This window comes from Triticum dicoccoides, chromosome 4B (genome assembly GCF_002162155.2).
Source record: "Triticum dicoccoides isolate Atlit2015 ecotype Zavitan chromosome 4B, WEW_v2.0, whole genome shotgun sequence".
In the NCBI taxonomy this organism is placed as follows: domain Eukaryota; kingdom Viridiplantae; phylum Streptophyta; class Magnoliopsida; order Poales; family Poaceae; genus Triticum; species Triticum dicoccoides.
Genome location: NC_041387.1, coordinates 620,725,295 through 620,741,123, shown reverse-complemented (window position 1 = coordinate 620,741,123; position 15,829 = coordinate 620,725,295).

Here is a 15,829-nt window from a genome sequence, read left to right as displayed (position 1 = left end):
CGGCGGGAGGTGCGGACGGCGGGGTCGTGGCGGCGGCGGGCGAGGGCAGGCGGCGGAGGCTCCGGCGGCGCGGCCGGGAGGCGCAAGGGCGCGGGGGCGAGGCGCCCAGGCGGCGGCGGGGTCGGGCCCGCTCCGGCCCACGGCGGGCCGTGCGCGGGCTCAGCGGGCCGCGCGGTGGAGGGGAGCAAGGTGGGAGCGCGGGCGATGATGTGGCGGCGGCCGGTTGGCCAGGAGCGACGGCGGAGGCGACGTGTCGCCCTGAGATTGGCCAGGCGACGTGGCTGAGGGCGGCGGACATGTCCAGCGCCGTCCGGACATGTCCGGCGCGCGGAGGAAGACGAGGCTAGGTTTCATCTGCGCGAAAAATCCGGGAGAGGCACATATAAATAGGTAGAGGGAGCTAGGAGAGTCCAAATGAGGAGCTGTTTTCGGCCACGCGATCGTGATCGAACGACCGAGAGCATGGAGGGGAGTTTGCTGGGTTTTGGGCCAGGTTGGAAGGGGTGTTGGGCTGCAAAGAGAGAGGGGCTTTACGGTTACCCGGTTAACCGTTGGAGTACCAAACGACCTCCAAATGGCACCAAACTTGACAGGCGGTGTACCGGTGCTATACCAAGGCCGCTTGGCAAGACTCGGTCCATTCCGAGAACGTTTAACACCCACTCACAACAGGAGACGAAAAGGGGAACGCCGGAGGGCATAGGAGTGCCGGATCGCGAAACGCACAACTGGGAAAAAGCTCGGATGCATGAGACGAACACGTATGCAATGCAATGCACATGATGACATAATAAAATGCAACACGCAAGCAAATGACATGGCAATGACGATGAATAACTGGCAGACACCTGGCACATCGGATCCGGGGCGTTACACAGCGGCACAGCAGATCACAGAGTCCGAGGTGGGGCGCCTGACACAGGAGCTCCAGGCCAAGTATGTGGAGCTCCGTGAGCTCAAGGAGGAGAGGAGTGCCATACTCCTCCGTTATGTGCGGGAGTTCACGGAGCTTCAAAAGTGACATGCGTCCACAACAAAGATGCTCGAGGTGTTGGCGGTGTTGCTACAGAAAGCGGGAGATACGATAGACCGTCAGGGGAGCCAGCTGAAGCACGAGCGGGCCGATCTTGACGAGGTCCAGGATCGCCTCATCCACTTGGTGAACCAAGTTGCCACACACGTATTACGGCTGCGCGATGCCTACCGTCGTGCCAGTGCGACCATGCCGGCCATCGGGCTAAACCTGTTCAACCACCCCGTCGACTTTAACAAGCTACGGCTTCCTGACCTGGTCTCCTTCTTCACCTATATCTCCGAGGAGCTGAGCCATCTCCACGCGTTGGTGAGGGCGGAGCTGGACAAGGAGGGGTTGCGGGCTGCCATCACCGTTGCCGGGCGAATCCTATCAGGGCTCCGTCACCGGAATCCATTCGTGACATTGGACGTCGTCTTTGGCGAGCTGGCTAATGTCGATCGGGAGCGGGCTCTACGGGCGGTTGCACCCTGCATCACCAATGTCATGCACCTCGAGAAGCATATGGACTTTGGTGGTGTTTAGGCACCCTCTGCATGGGCATGTCCATGTCTCGGCGAAACATGACCGTTGGATCAAACTCACATGGTGCATATCAATCACTGTAGCACAAAGCGTGTGGTGTGTTTGGTTGCATTCTCATCTCAATATAGTTGTTCCCTCTTCGTGTATTCGTGTTAACCTACTAGTGTGGACTCATGCACCCTTCATGCACTCTGCCAAACACCCAAAAGTGGGTCGAGAAGGGAACTTTTTCTCCCATACCGTGCACCCTTCATACACCCTGCCTAAGACTGATTCGTGCTCCATATGGTTCATGTTTTGTGGAGAACTGTAGCACCGTACTCTCCGTGCGCTATAGACCTAGTTTTGATAACATTGATCTCACCGTTCATTCTCGACCGGACAGTCGAAAAAGTGGTACTATGTTACTACATTACTATTCATATAGTTGACATGCGCACAACATCATTTGCTATCATCATACTACACTAGCAACAAGATTATGTAGTACTGACGTATGAACCACTACACATGCCTAGTAGTAGGAGCACTGTGTATGTTCAAGTGGCCGCCGTGTTTCGCACTCCTCCGTTGTAAGAGTGGAAATGCTTGCCGTAATCATTTTTTTCTTCAGAAAAACAGTGGACACGCTCTACCGTGCGGATCCTCCTCCAGCCATGCACTAAATTACTCACTTTCACCGATGTGTACGATAGCCAGCATCGGGGTCCACCAGCCATGCACTAAATTACTTCGTAATAGAGTGACGATAGACTACCCTGATCGAAGTGCCGCAGTAATGCCCAATGAGCCATCAAATCACAAAAACCCCTCCTTTCCTGCAGTAAATTGGACGAATGAAGCAACCATCATTTCACTCATCTCTCTCAGCTTCCTCTCTTGAAGAAAACCCCCACTCACTTTGCTTTTCCCTCATCTCATTCCGCATTTCACTCTTCTCTCTCAGCTTCCTCTCTTGGATGGACACTGGAGCACCGGCCGATGTGATGTCTATGGCTATGGCCCAAACCATCGAGGCTCATGTAGGAAGAAGCGCAAGCACCCCGCCGAGACTACCACAGACAAGCTCAAAGCCATCACCCTGTCCAAGCCCCCCTCTCCGGGGTCCCTCTTTAAGCAAGTCCAGGTAATATCTCTTCTTGACGATCTTTTTCTCGATCTTGATCATGTTTTTTCATCGAACACGCAGTACTAGTACTAGTAGTACAACTTTCTGGGTGATCTTGCATGTGATTTTTGTGTGCCAAATGACAGTTCTAAATTCCTCTTTTGACCAAAACATGCGAGAGGTTGACACTGATTTCTTATAGATTACTTTCATCTACTCCCTCTGTCCCAAAATTCTTGTCTTAGATTTGTCTAGATACGGATGTATCTACTTGATACATCCGTATCTAGACAAATCTAAGACAAGAATTTTGGGATAGAGGGAGTAATTTATGAACATCAATGCTACCTTTGAAGAGGGTTTCTTTTCCTCAGTAACTTGTGTTATGGATATTGCAAGTAATCCCTCTGCTCTCATGCCTTTGAAGACATGTTCTAGTGTCTTTGTTCACTCATTTCTGTGTGTATATGTAGTCATATATGGAGTATAATATCCTAAATTATCTTATATTTCTAAACGGAGGTAGTAATAAAATATGGTTTCTGTTTGAATTAGAACCATGTCCGCAGTGGAGATGAAGTTCTCAAAGTCATGTCGTGTGAACTGGAAGACCTGAGGATGAGTTCTACTGCTAAACTATCCAGCTGTTGTGTCCTTGTCGCCACGTGTCCTGAACTAGTGTTTTCCTGTAGCATTGTTGCCAGGCGTGTTCTCGAGGTTGTACTTGACCACAACAATTTCCTGGTTGTGCCTTTGATTACGAAGGGTGTGGTTCTTGTAAAGCTTCCCGACAAATCTGATGCGACATGTCTTCATCATCATGTTTATGAGTGGAAAGACCACTCTGTTAGGTTCTCCAAGGTTGACGAGATGGTGATGGTGCAGGTAGACATCTCTCACGAAGTCCATGGCCTAGTCAGTTATGCGGGGTTCATCCCGTAGGTCGGTGGCAAGAAATAGTCTGCAGAGTTTAATTAGTGCAACTTTGCTTGTCTGTAGTAAGTACTATTCTTTAGTACTTGATTTGTGATTTTGAACCCTCTATTGTTTAGTACTGGCGTTTTTGGTGTGTGGTGAGTCTTGAGAACAGTCTGTTAATGTTTGTCCACTCAATTCAGTTTGTATTTTTTGAAGTATCCAGATCATCTTTTTTGTGAGGACGGTTTATCAATTATGGTTACACTCCAATATCTATATGCATTGCAGGGTTTATCGCAGCCACCAGGATTTCCAGTCCCATGGATGTTCGGTCCATACAATTTGTCACGACCTTTGGCCTGTCTTGCTTGTGGGAGTAGGCGGGGGCCCTACATGCCACCCGTAGTTGGACGATCAATCTTCTGTTTAGTACTTCAACATAGTGATTTCCTGGTAAGGATTCACTCGTGTTACATCAAGTAAATCTTATTGATTTACTGTCTAAATCTTATTGATTTAATGTCATGTTTTCTTTCTTTTCCTGCAATTTTATGATGCAGGTTTTGCCATGTGACATTCATCACAGCATAAACCATTTGGTTTGCTCTACGATGGCTATTTTTGCAGGTTTCACTTCTTATGTCATGTCAGTAACAAAGGCACTGTCCATCACTTATATTACTGGAAAAAATTGGATCAGTCTGTTGTCTGAGTACAAGCTGAATCCCTATGATGAACTACAGTTCGGTTTAACAAAACGCCACAATTAGTCCTTCTCGCGTTTAAAAGAAATGAAGAAAAAAACTGGATCACGGTCATGGAGCCTACAAGTTAGAAAGCTGATCATAGTAGACCAGACACGATGACCGTTGTCTCGCACATCGGTACCACCTTCAGCAATGGATCGAGCTCTGGCAGTTGCTCTAGCACTGAAAGCGGCAACAGCTCAGTCTGATCCAGCTGAGGATTGGGAACCGACCGTGTCAGCGGATCGGGATGATCTACCGAAGGATCGGGCATCGACACCGGCACCTGCTCCGACACCGGCACTAGCTCTACAAGGAGCACCATCTCCGGCAGCAGCAGCGGCACTACCAGTCGGACCGGCACGGGCACCAGCAACAGCTTCGGCACCTGCACCAACACTTGCACTTGCATTTGCTCCGGCCCGTGCAGCGGCAACCGAACAAGCAGTTGCACCGGCAACAGACTGGGCTGCAGTTCACACTTCATATACCAAAGTCCTTACAAAAACTGACATGTCCACCTTCTTGGTAAGCATTGGTCGCCCAAGTGCTTCGTTCTTTTTTTCCATGTTGTTTCACATGATTCACTGTGTTGATGTAACTGTTTTCGTATGTTTTCTTGTTTGCAAACAGAGAATTCCTAGAGCAACTAGGGAGTCGTCAACAATCCGGGCGACCGTGGCCAAGTTTCTCTTACCATGCGCAGCCTTGTTGTGAATGAACCTGCTCAATATACTGTAAGTACAGAGGATGGTCGCATGATGATTGATGCTAAAGGATGGTCAAGGTTCAAATCTAAATCATATCTTGCGGTAGGGGATGATGTCAAAATCAAACTTTCTCGGCAAGGAGAGCTGGTCCAAATCAACTTTGAAATTCTTCAGTAGCAGCAGGCAACTGCCAAACTGATCTATCCTCTGAGAGATTTTGATGTAATAATCTGGCATGGTGAAACAAGTGTCCTGTGAGTATAAGTAGTACGACAGTATTATTTATCACATGGTATATCGTTGATAGAATTGCAACTCTGATTGCTGGTTAGGAACTGTCGTTTGATTTCATTCCAATAGTTGTCATGCTTTATTCAATTTTGTGTATTCGCCTTGCGACAGCATCTAAAACCAGTGTTGTACCAATCGCTTGCAATATGAAAAGTGTTGAGGTAGTACACATCGGCCCCCAAACATGCAGGCCCATAGGACTGTGGCCCAAAGTCCAGAACCATGAGCCTGTCTGAGTATTATATTCTCAGCTGAACCCCCATAATGCCCGTGCGTTGCACGTAACATCAAGATGCATTTGTATGGGTATTTTATCTTGTGAGAGAAAAGGACAAACGAGGGAAGGCCTTATTTGCAAATGCGGAGAGGTGTGTGGGTACCTTTTTGCAAAATTGCAATAGTTTCCTTCCTATCCATCAGATATAAATCGGACGGCCTATATTGCAGGATGGCAGGCACACCATCATCCCCAACTCGTCTATATTGTGTTAAAAAACACTGTTTTTTATAATTATATATGTTATATATATTCCCTTGATTTTTACTATGTATAAATGTGATATAACAGAATTTTATATTTCTTTACAGAGGGAGTATCTCTCTGTCAAAAATATATTTATGTGTAACTAGTTACTCCTGTCTTTCTACTTCCTTTCGCTGATATGTGGGGCATCCGGCAACGGGGTCCACGTGCCATATGCACCAAATTAGAGGGCACAACTGCATGGTAGACACACCCCGATCGTATAGCCACAGTAATGCCCAATGAGCCGTCAAATCACACAAAAAATCCCACCTTTCCAGCTTTAGCAGTAAGCTGGATAGACGAAGCGGCAATATTTCGCTGGGCCTGAATCCCCTTCTCCCTCGTCTGCTTGTTCAGAGAAAACCCCCTCTTGGCGATTGCATAGGGTTTTCTCATGGAGAACCAGGTACGAATTCTTCATCCATCCCCGATAAATCCAAGTCCCTTGGTCGCGGGTAATCCTAGGATGGCAGTCGCCGCCGTTTATGCATTTTTCTTCCTACTGAATCTAGTGTGTTTCATTTGCAGTGCCCAAAGTGCAAGGACCCTACAGGTTTCTGCCCCCTCGGCAAGATGCCACACTTGTTCCTTCTCATCCTAACACAGGATTTTAAAATGCGCACAGTATGTTCCTAGAATCCTCTTTTCTATCTGGGAGGGTGGGGTTTTTTGACCATGTTGTCGACTAATTTGGAAATTAGGATTGCTATATTTAAAACAAAAAAGAAGCTAGCCAACTCACCTCCAGGAGGCTCCCCCGATTGGGCCTTCGTGGGCCGTCGGATCTACCCTTCTAGCACGCCTGAACCGTTGGATCTTCACAGCAGTTAAAATTAATTTTCACCTCATGGTCGTTTTCGTTGTCCAATGACTGGTGGGCTCGCGCCGCACGCTGGTTGGCTGGGTAAAATTTGTTCGTGTCCCCGAGGTAATTTGCCACTCCGCTCCGCCCGTGCGTCAAAACCCTAGCCGCCAGCCCTACTCGTCCCCTCCTCCCCGCTCCCTCCATCCTCTCCCATGTCTCCTTCCCTCTTCTCCCCGCTCGCCTCGGCCACCTCCTCTCCTCCGCCTTGTTGTCGGCCCCCTCCCTCCTCCTACCTCCTCCTTCCTCCTCTCAGTCCCGTGCCAGCCACCACCCAAACCCTAGCCCCCTTTTCCCTCGATCCCCATAGTAACCGCATCCACAGCCACCCGCTCCTTCTCAAAATCGCTGCACCATTCCTCCCTTCTGCCCCCTCCTCCTTCCCGGATCCCCACCACGGCGCCGACCTGCAGGCAAAGGGCGACGAAGGGTGGCAGATGAGGACAAAGGAGGCCGGCGGCGAGGCCTAATGACTAGCGCCTCTCCGCCTCAAGCCCTGACATCACCGCCACCAAATCCACCTCGCAACCTCTCTTCCTCCCCTGTCTGACTGCTGCGTGGCCGTGTCGAGCCCATGCCGGCGCCACCGCCACCGCCGCAGCCGCCGCCACTAGATGGCTCCGTCGGTCCCTGTCACATCCCTAGTCTGGTATGACTTAGACTAGCTAGCCATTTGTGCATCATATTTAAATTTCATTTAAATTTGAAATGAGGATTTGTGGAACCCTCAGAATCATTTTTGAAAATGACCCAAATAAAAATTTCTCCAAAAAGGGTCCAAGAAAATGCTCATGTTGCCCTCTGAAAATATTGGACAGAGATAAAAATCAAAACAATATTTTTAGGAGCTCATGGATATTTATTTTGGCCATTTGGATTAACTCGATAAATATTTGCATTGGAAATATATTTCTATATATATGAAATATGGTCCAAAAATTATGCCATTTATAAAGGAGCTCTGGAATAATATATCTAGCTCCTGCAAAAATTGGCATAAGGTGATAAAATGATTTAATATTTTAATTAAATCAAAACAAATGTCAGAAATTAGAAAACAGAAATAAAAGGAGGGGCTTACCTGGGGCTCCCCCCTGTGCAGCCCAGCCGCAGCAGGCCGGCCCAGCCAGCAGGCGGCCTAGCCCACCTGCCCCCCCCCCTCCTCTGTCGTCTTCCTCCCCGACAGGGGGACGGCGCGTGCCCGACGCGCGCGCACCGCCGCGCCGCGCCACCTCCTCCCTCCCTGCTTGCCTGTCCTCCCCTCGTCGCTCTGGATGGACCGGACGACGCCACGCGACGCCCCGCACCTCTCTCCCACTCTCTCATTTCTCCCCCTCCCCTGGTTCTCTCTCCCCCTCGCACACCCGAGCGTCATCGCCGCCGCCGTTCGCCATAGCCATCGCCACCGGTCTCCCCTCGCCTCCCCGACACGCGCAGGAGCTCCGCCCCCTCGCCCTGAAGCTCCCCGTCAAGCCGTGCCCCTCCGGACGCCCCGTGGAGCCGCCGCCGTCGTCTTTTCCATTGCCGGCCGCCGTGGATCCCCATCGACGCTCCGGCCGCTTCAGTGCGTCCCCGAGCCCACTTTGACTGCCGCTGCAACCGCGGTGAGCTCCGCCACCGCTTCCCCCTCCCCGTTTAACTGCCCGCGCGCCGTAGCACCGTTCCCCACCACGGCCGAAGCCTCTCGCCGCCGTCCATGTCGCCGTCGCCGTCTCGGCCCGCCTCCGCCCAAACCAAGCACCCTAGCGTGCTCCCGGTGCCACGAGGGTGCCGCCGAGCCCCTCAGGTGGCCTCCCCGTGCCCCGCAGCCCGTTCTCGCTCGAAGCCGAGCTCCGGCCGCCGCCGCGAGCTTTGCTCCGGCGAGCTCCGGCCTTCCCCGCTCCTCCCACCTGTCCCACCAGATGCGCGAGAGCCCGGGCTACGCCCCGGTGCTCTCCGACGCCGCCCCCGTGGCCTATTTCGCGGACTCCGCCGCGTCCAGAGGTCGCCGGCGGCGAGCCCCGTCGCCTGAGCCCTGCCATGTGGGCCCGGCCCGTCAGGTGATTAGCTTAGTGCTAATCACCGCTTAATTAACTCCCCCTGACACTGACAGTGGGCCCCAGCGCCACTAACTTCTAATTAGGATTAAATTAACCCCTGTTTAACCCCCCTGTCACTGACGTGTGGGCCCCACACGTCAGGTTTGACCCGGACCAGCCCAGTTGACTGCTGACGTCATGCTTACTCAATGCTGACGCAATATACATATTTCTGGATTTAATTTAAATCAGGAAATTCCAGAAATTGATTTAAACTTCAAAAATTCATAACAATTCAACCGTAGCTCAGATTAAAATAATTTATATATGAAAAATTATCAGAAAAATGCAACCTTTCCATCTGTACTAGTTTCATGCATGAAAAACCAACTTATACATGCTGAATATGGGAAAACACATTATGGCATATATAAGAGACCTAATTTAGAAATGCATTTGAACCTTTGGTTCAAATGGACTTCAAACCAAATGTTTACTAGTTACATTAGCTCAAACAGCATCACATCTACATGCCATGCTCATGCATCATATTGTTGCATATGATTGTGTTTTGATTGCCGGCACCGTTCCTTCTCGATAGGTCCTGCTCCGGAGACGTTCCAGAGTACCTGTCTGTGAAGCAGTGCCTCCCTTGTTGATTTACCAGGCAAGCAAACCCCCTTGTTCATTTCGATAAAACCCTACTCTCTCGCTCCTGCTCTCAGTTATTGCATTAGGACAACAACGATTCATCTGCTACTTTGTGTTGCGGTACTTGAACCCATTCCTCTGCATGACCTGCCATTGCCACAGTAAATAGTTGAAACCCACTAGCATGTGTAGGAGTTGATTGAAGCCACTGATGTGTTCCTACCATGCTATGCCTGCTATTGCTTAGAGTTGTGTCAGGTCTGATTCATTGGGAATGAATTGGAGTGTCACGATATGTTCTGATGCTGAGAGTGAAGTGTGTGAACACGATTTGGTAAAGGTAGCGGTGAGAGGCCATGTAGGAGTACATGGTGGGTTGTCTCATTGGAACCGTCCTTAAGCACTGAGTTCTATGTATGTTGTCCAATGACTCGATACTACCACACATTGGGTTCCGGTAACTCGACCCCTCTCGACTTATTAACCAACTTGGTCTCTGTCCAGGAGTCGCAACTAGTTTCTGGTGTTTGTAGGTAGTGCTATTTTTCTACAAAGTGGCACCCGGCAGGGTGGGCTTGGGACAGACTAGGCACACGTGGCACGGTGTACCAAGTGGCACCCGGATGGTGGGCTTGGGAACCCTGCTCACATCGTTTGGGGCCGTGAGCGACACCCCGGCTGGATCTCCTTGCGGATGGAACCCGAATAGGCGATAAACCTGGACTAGAGTCTTGTGTGGTTAGTCAGGTCGTGGCCGACACCCTCGCCAGGCTTCCGCTTGAAGGTTGCCGAGATACATGACGTGTACATGGCGGTAAGTGGCGAGAGCGTGTGTGAAGAAGTACACCCCTGCAGGGTTAACATCATCTATTCGAATAGCCGGGTCCGCGGTTATGGACTTCTTGGATGCTTACATGGTACATAGACAACTTGAAGTGGATACTCTAAAATGCTCAAGACAAGTGTGAGTGCTATGGATGGCCTTCTCGTAGGGAGACGGGGATGAATCCATAGTAGTGTATTGTATGGTGATTAGTGGACTCGTGTACGTTGTTTCACCTCCAGAGTTTCTGGTAGTCGTAGAACAGGATAGCCACAGAGTCAAAGCTGGCTTGCTGCAACTAAACCCCACATTACCCTCTTGATACAAATGCATGTATGATAGGATCTGATGTAAGTCTTGCTGAGTACCTTTGTACTCATGTTGCTTTATTTATGCTTTTGCAGCGGAGACTTTGGTCTTACTAGTGTTCTCGTGGACTTCGACTAGTAGCTGGTACCTCAGCTACGATCTTGATCGGATGTTGTAGATAGTCAGGCTCTTCAGCCTTTTTCATTTATAGATGTCTGTACCCAAACATGTAATGCTTCCGCTTGTTGCTTGTATGCTCTGTATGATGGGTTTTGTGACCCCTGTTTGCAATAAATGCTATGATGGCTCTTCTGAGTCTTTATCTATATGATTGATGAGTTATGCTGTGATGCCATGTTGTACAGCACATACCTGCATGTTATGCATACGTGTAATGTGTATTGTTATGTGTGGGATCTGACTACCTAGTTGTTTATTCTTAGTAGCCTCTCTTACCGGGAAATGTCTCCTAGTGCTTCCACTGAGCCCTGGTAGCTTGCTACTGCTCCGGAACACTTAGGCAGGCCGGCATGTGTCCTTCTTCGATCCTGTGTCTGTCCCTTCGGGGAAATGTCACGCGATGAATACCGGAGTCCTGCTAGCCCGCTACAGCCCGGTTCACCGGAGTCCTGTTAGCCCAGTGCTACAGCCTGGATTCACTCGTTGATGACCGACACGTTCGATGCTGGGTCATGGATGCCTGTCCCTGTAAGTTAGTGCCACTTTGGGTTTACGACTAGCCATGTCAGCCCGGGCTCTTTATCATATGGATGCTAGCGACACCATCATATACGTGTGCCAAAATGCGCAAACGGTCCCAGGCAAAGGTAAGGCGACACCCGTGGGGATACCGTGCGTGAGGCCGCAAAGTGATATGAGGCGTTACATGCTAGATCGATGTGGCATTGAGTCGGGGTCCCGACAGCGCTGGTATCAGAGCCTGACTGCCTGTAGGATTACCAAGCCAAACCGGTCGAAGTTGAATATAGAAAATCTTTAGTTATGTAAGGGAATTGATTGTGGGTTGGAACGTAAGGCTCTTTTTACTCCTTATACCACATGACCTTCTGATCTGAGTCGTCCTATCTTTCCGACGGGGTTACGGAACTAGGCTTCTCTTCCGTCTATCAGGATCACGTGTTACTACTCTGTAGTCCCATAGGATTGGTTGATCAGAGTCATATCCCAGTTTTGAGTATTTCCGGTGTAGTCTGCTTAGTATGATCTCAGAACCTTGAGTGATGATGATGAGTATGTTACCACCCCATTTTTAGTAGGATGTCTCATTCTGAGCATTTTACTGCCGTTATGCTGCCGGAATTTTCCTAAGGAGTTCGAGTGATATTAATTCCTTGTCCTACATTCTACAGTCTATAGTTAATGTTGATTGCATCCCTGGGTTTCGTTTCGCAGGATGTCATCAAGTTCTGTTGTTCGTAGCCAGAACCACGGAGATGGTAGGGATGAGGATCCTCCCGACCAGTCTTCGTTGACAGAGTTCATGTTAGAAATGGAGAGGAACAAGCGTGAGTCTAACCGTTTGTTGGCACGTATCGAGGAGAACACCGCACATCGGTTCAAAGGGTCTGCTACCATTCATGACTTCATTCGTTTGCACCCACCTACCTTTCATCATTCCATCGAGCCACTCGATGCAGATGACTGGCTCCGTAGCATCACTCATAAGCTGCGTTCTGCGAACGTAGCTGAAGATGACAAGGTCACCTTTGCCACATACCACCTGGAAGGTCCTGCTAGTCTTTGGTGGCAGAACTATGAGGCTATGCTTCCAGCTGGCCAGATTCCTACCTGGAAGGATTTCACTGAGTCTTTTCGCGAGCATCACATTCCCCAGGCCCTCCTTGATCGCAAGAGAGAAGAGTTCTGCAGTTTCATCCAGAGTAAGATGGTTGTTGATGCTTATAGCAGAGAGTTCGAGAACCTCGCCCGTTATGCCATAGAAGAAGTGTCCACGGACGCCAAGAAGCAAGCTAGGTTCCGGAAGGGTCTCAACCCCAAGTTGCACCGTGATCTCCACCTGCATCATTGCGACACATTCCAAGCCCTTGTGAACAAGGCCATTAATGCAGAGATAGCTCAGCTCACTTACGAGGAGTCTCGTAAGCACACCCGTGATTTGGGATCTTCCTCCGGTTCTAGTTCCCAGAAACGCCGGATTTGGGTTCCAAACTCCGCTCTTCCTTCCGGATATGCACCGAGGCCATCCTATGTGGTGCCTTCCCCAGCTCAGTCGTATGTTCCACCCAGGCCTACTGGTAGACCGCTTGTCAGTGCGGGTCCACGTCCAACCTCAGGGACTTGCTTCACATGCGGGAAGCCAGGACACTATGCCCGTGACTGCTCTCAAACTAGTTATGCTCCACCCAAGGCCGAGAAGACTGTTGGCTGTGTTAAGCCATCACGCAAGATGAACAGTGTTAAGTCAGCCCCTACTGAACGTGGACGTGTGCATCACATCTCAGCTAAAGACGCTCATGATGATCCGGATGTCGTTCTTGGTACACTCCTTGTCAATTGTCACCCAGCATCAGTTCTATTCGATACTGGAGCATCTCACTCCTTCATTTCTGAAAGCTATGCTAACTTGCACAATCTGTCATTTTGTGATATGCCAACTCCGCTAGTCATCCAAACTCCTGGATCCAAATGGCAAACCTTTAGTGTAAGCCATGGTAACGAAATCCTTGTTGACAGACTTGTATTCCTTGCATCACTTGTAGCCCTCAAGTCCTCAGATATTAACATCATCTTGGGTATGGACTGGATGACAGCTCATCATGCCAAGATTGATTGTTACACAAGATCTGTTCAGCTTACACACCCATCTGGCAAGATAGTCACTGTCTCCACTAGGGTTGCAAAGCGTCAGCTCTATTCTCTTAATGCCAACCCTCTTCCAGACCTTGAAGATATCCCGGTAGTCCGTGACTTTCCGGATGTCTTTCCAGAGGAACTGCCAGGTGTTCCACCTGACAGAGAGGTAGAGTTCGTCATAGATCTTATCCCAGGAACTGCTCCAATCTCTAGGAGACCCTACAAGATGGCACCCTTAGAACTAGCCGAGCTTAAGAAACAACTCGATGAGTCCTTGCAAAAGGGTTTCATCCGTCCTAGTTCTTCTCCTTGGGCTTGCCCCGTCCTCTTCGTCAAGAAGAAAGACGGTACGGACCGGATGGTTGTAGATTATCGTCCCGTTAATTTGGTCACGATAAAGAACAAGTATCCGCTTCCCAGGATCAACGACCTGTATGATCAGCTCGCTGGATCCTCAGTCTTCTCCAAGATGGATTTAAGATTAGGCTACCATCAAATCAAGATCAGAAACGGGGACATTCCCAAGACAGCTTTTGTCACTCGTTATGGTCAGTACGAGTACACCGTCATGTCCTTCGGCCTAACCAACGCCCCAGCCACATTCTCCCGCCTGATGAACTCGATCTTCATGGAGTACTTAGATAAGTTCGTCGTGGTTTACCTCGATGATATTCTTATTTACTCGAAGAACGAGGAAGAGCATGCCGAACATTTTAGACTTGTATTAGAAAAACTCAGAGAGCACCGCCTTTATGCCAAGTTCTCCAAGTGTGAATTTTGGTTGTCAGAAGTGACCTACTTAGGTCACGTAATCTCTGGTAAGGGCATTGCTGTCAATCCCGAGAGAGTTCAAGCCGTTCTCGATTGGACTCCACCTGAGACCGTTAAACAAGTTAGGAGTTTCCTTGGTCTAGCCAGCTATTGTCGCCGCTTTGTTGAAAACTTCTCCAAAGTAGCCAAACCCCTCACGGAACTTCTCAAGAAAGATAAAAAGTTCGAGTGGTCCCCACAGTGTGAGTACAGTTTTCAGGAACTGAAAAGACGCCTGACTTCTGCTCCCATACTTGTGCCACCGGATTTCACTAAAGACTTTATCATCTACTGCGACGCCTCACGACAGGGACTAGGTTGCATTCTTATGCAGGATCGTCATGTGATTGCCTATGCATCTCGACAGTTGCATCCACATGAGGAGAATTATCCTACACATGATCTAGAGCTTGCAGCCGTAGTCTATGCACTCAAGACCTGGCGACATTACCTTCTTGGTAAACGTTGCGAGATCTACACTAATCACCAGAGTCTCAAGTATATCTTCACCCAACCGGATCTGAACCTTAGGCAAAGACGTTGGCTGGAGTTGATCACAGATTATGATCTAGGGATTACCTACACCCCAGGCAAAGCCAATGTCATGGCTGATGCGCTAAGCCGTAAATCCTATTGCAACAATCTCATGTTGCAGCAAGGCCAACCACTTCTCCATGAGGAATTCTGTAAGCTTAATCTTCACATAGCTCCTCGCGGATTCCTTTCTACCTTGGTGGTGAAACCTACCCTTGAGGATCAGATCATAACTAGCCAGCAATATGATACGGGTATTTCTCGTATCAAGGATAACGTTAAGAAGGGAGTTGCTGGTAGTTTCTCTGTTGATGCTCGAGGTGTTGTTTTCTTTGGAAACCGCCTGGTGGTCCCCAAGAAGCAACATCTTCGACAATTGATTCTTAAGGAGACGCATGAATCTCCTCTCACGATTCATCCCGGTAGCACTAAGATGTATCAGGACCTACGCCAGAGGTTCTGGTGGACAAGGATGAAGAGAGAAATCGCCGACTTCGTTGCTAATTGTGACGTATGTCATCGTGTTAAGGCAGAACATCAAAGACCTGCTGGCACCCTTCAGCCTTTAGCTATTCCTGAGTGGAAATGGGATAAAGTTGGTATGGACTTCATCACCGGTTTTCCCAGGACCAAGAAAGGGAATAACGCTATCTTCGTAGTCGTTGATCGTCTTTCCAAAGTGGCTCACTTCCTTCCTGTTCGAGAGAGTATCACTGCTAGTCAGCTTGCTGACTTATATATTTCTCGAATAGTGTCACTTCATGGTGTTCCACTAGAGATCAATTCAGACCGTGGCAGTCTTTTCACTTCTCACTTCTGGGAGAGCTTCCAAACTGCCATGGGAACCCATCTTTCCTTCAGTACCGCTTTCCACCCTCAGTCGAGTGGTCAGGTGGAACGGGTCAATCAAATCCTCGAAGACATGCTCAGAGCTTGCGTTATCTCATTCGGTATGGATTGGGAGAAATGTCTTCCTTTCGCCGAGTTTGCTTATAACAATAGCTACCAATCCAGCCTCAAGAAAGCTCCTTTTGAGGTTCTCTATGGACGAAGATGTCGAACACCTTTGAACTGGTCAGAAACCGGTGAAAGACAATTCTTTGGACCGGATATGATCCAGGAGGCAGAAG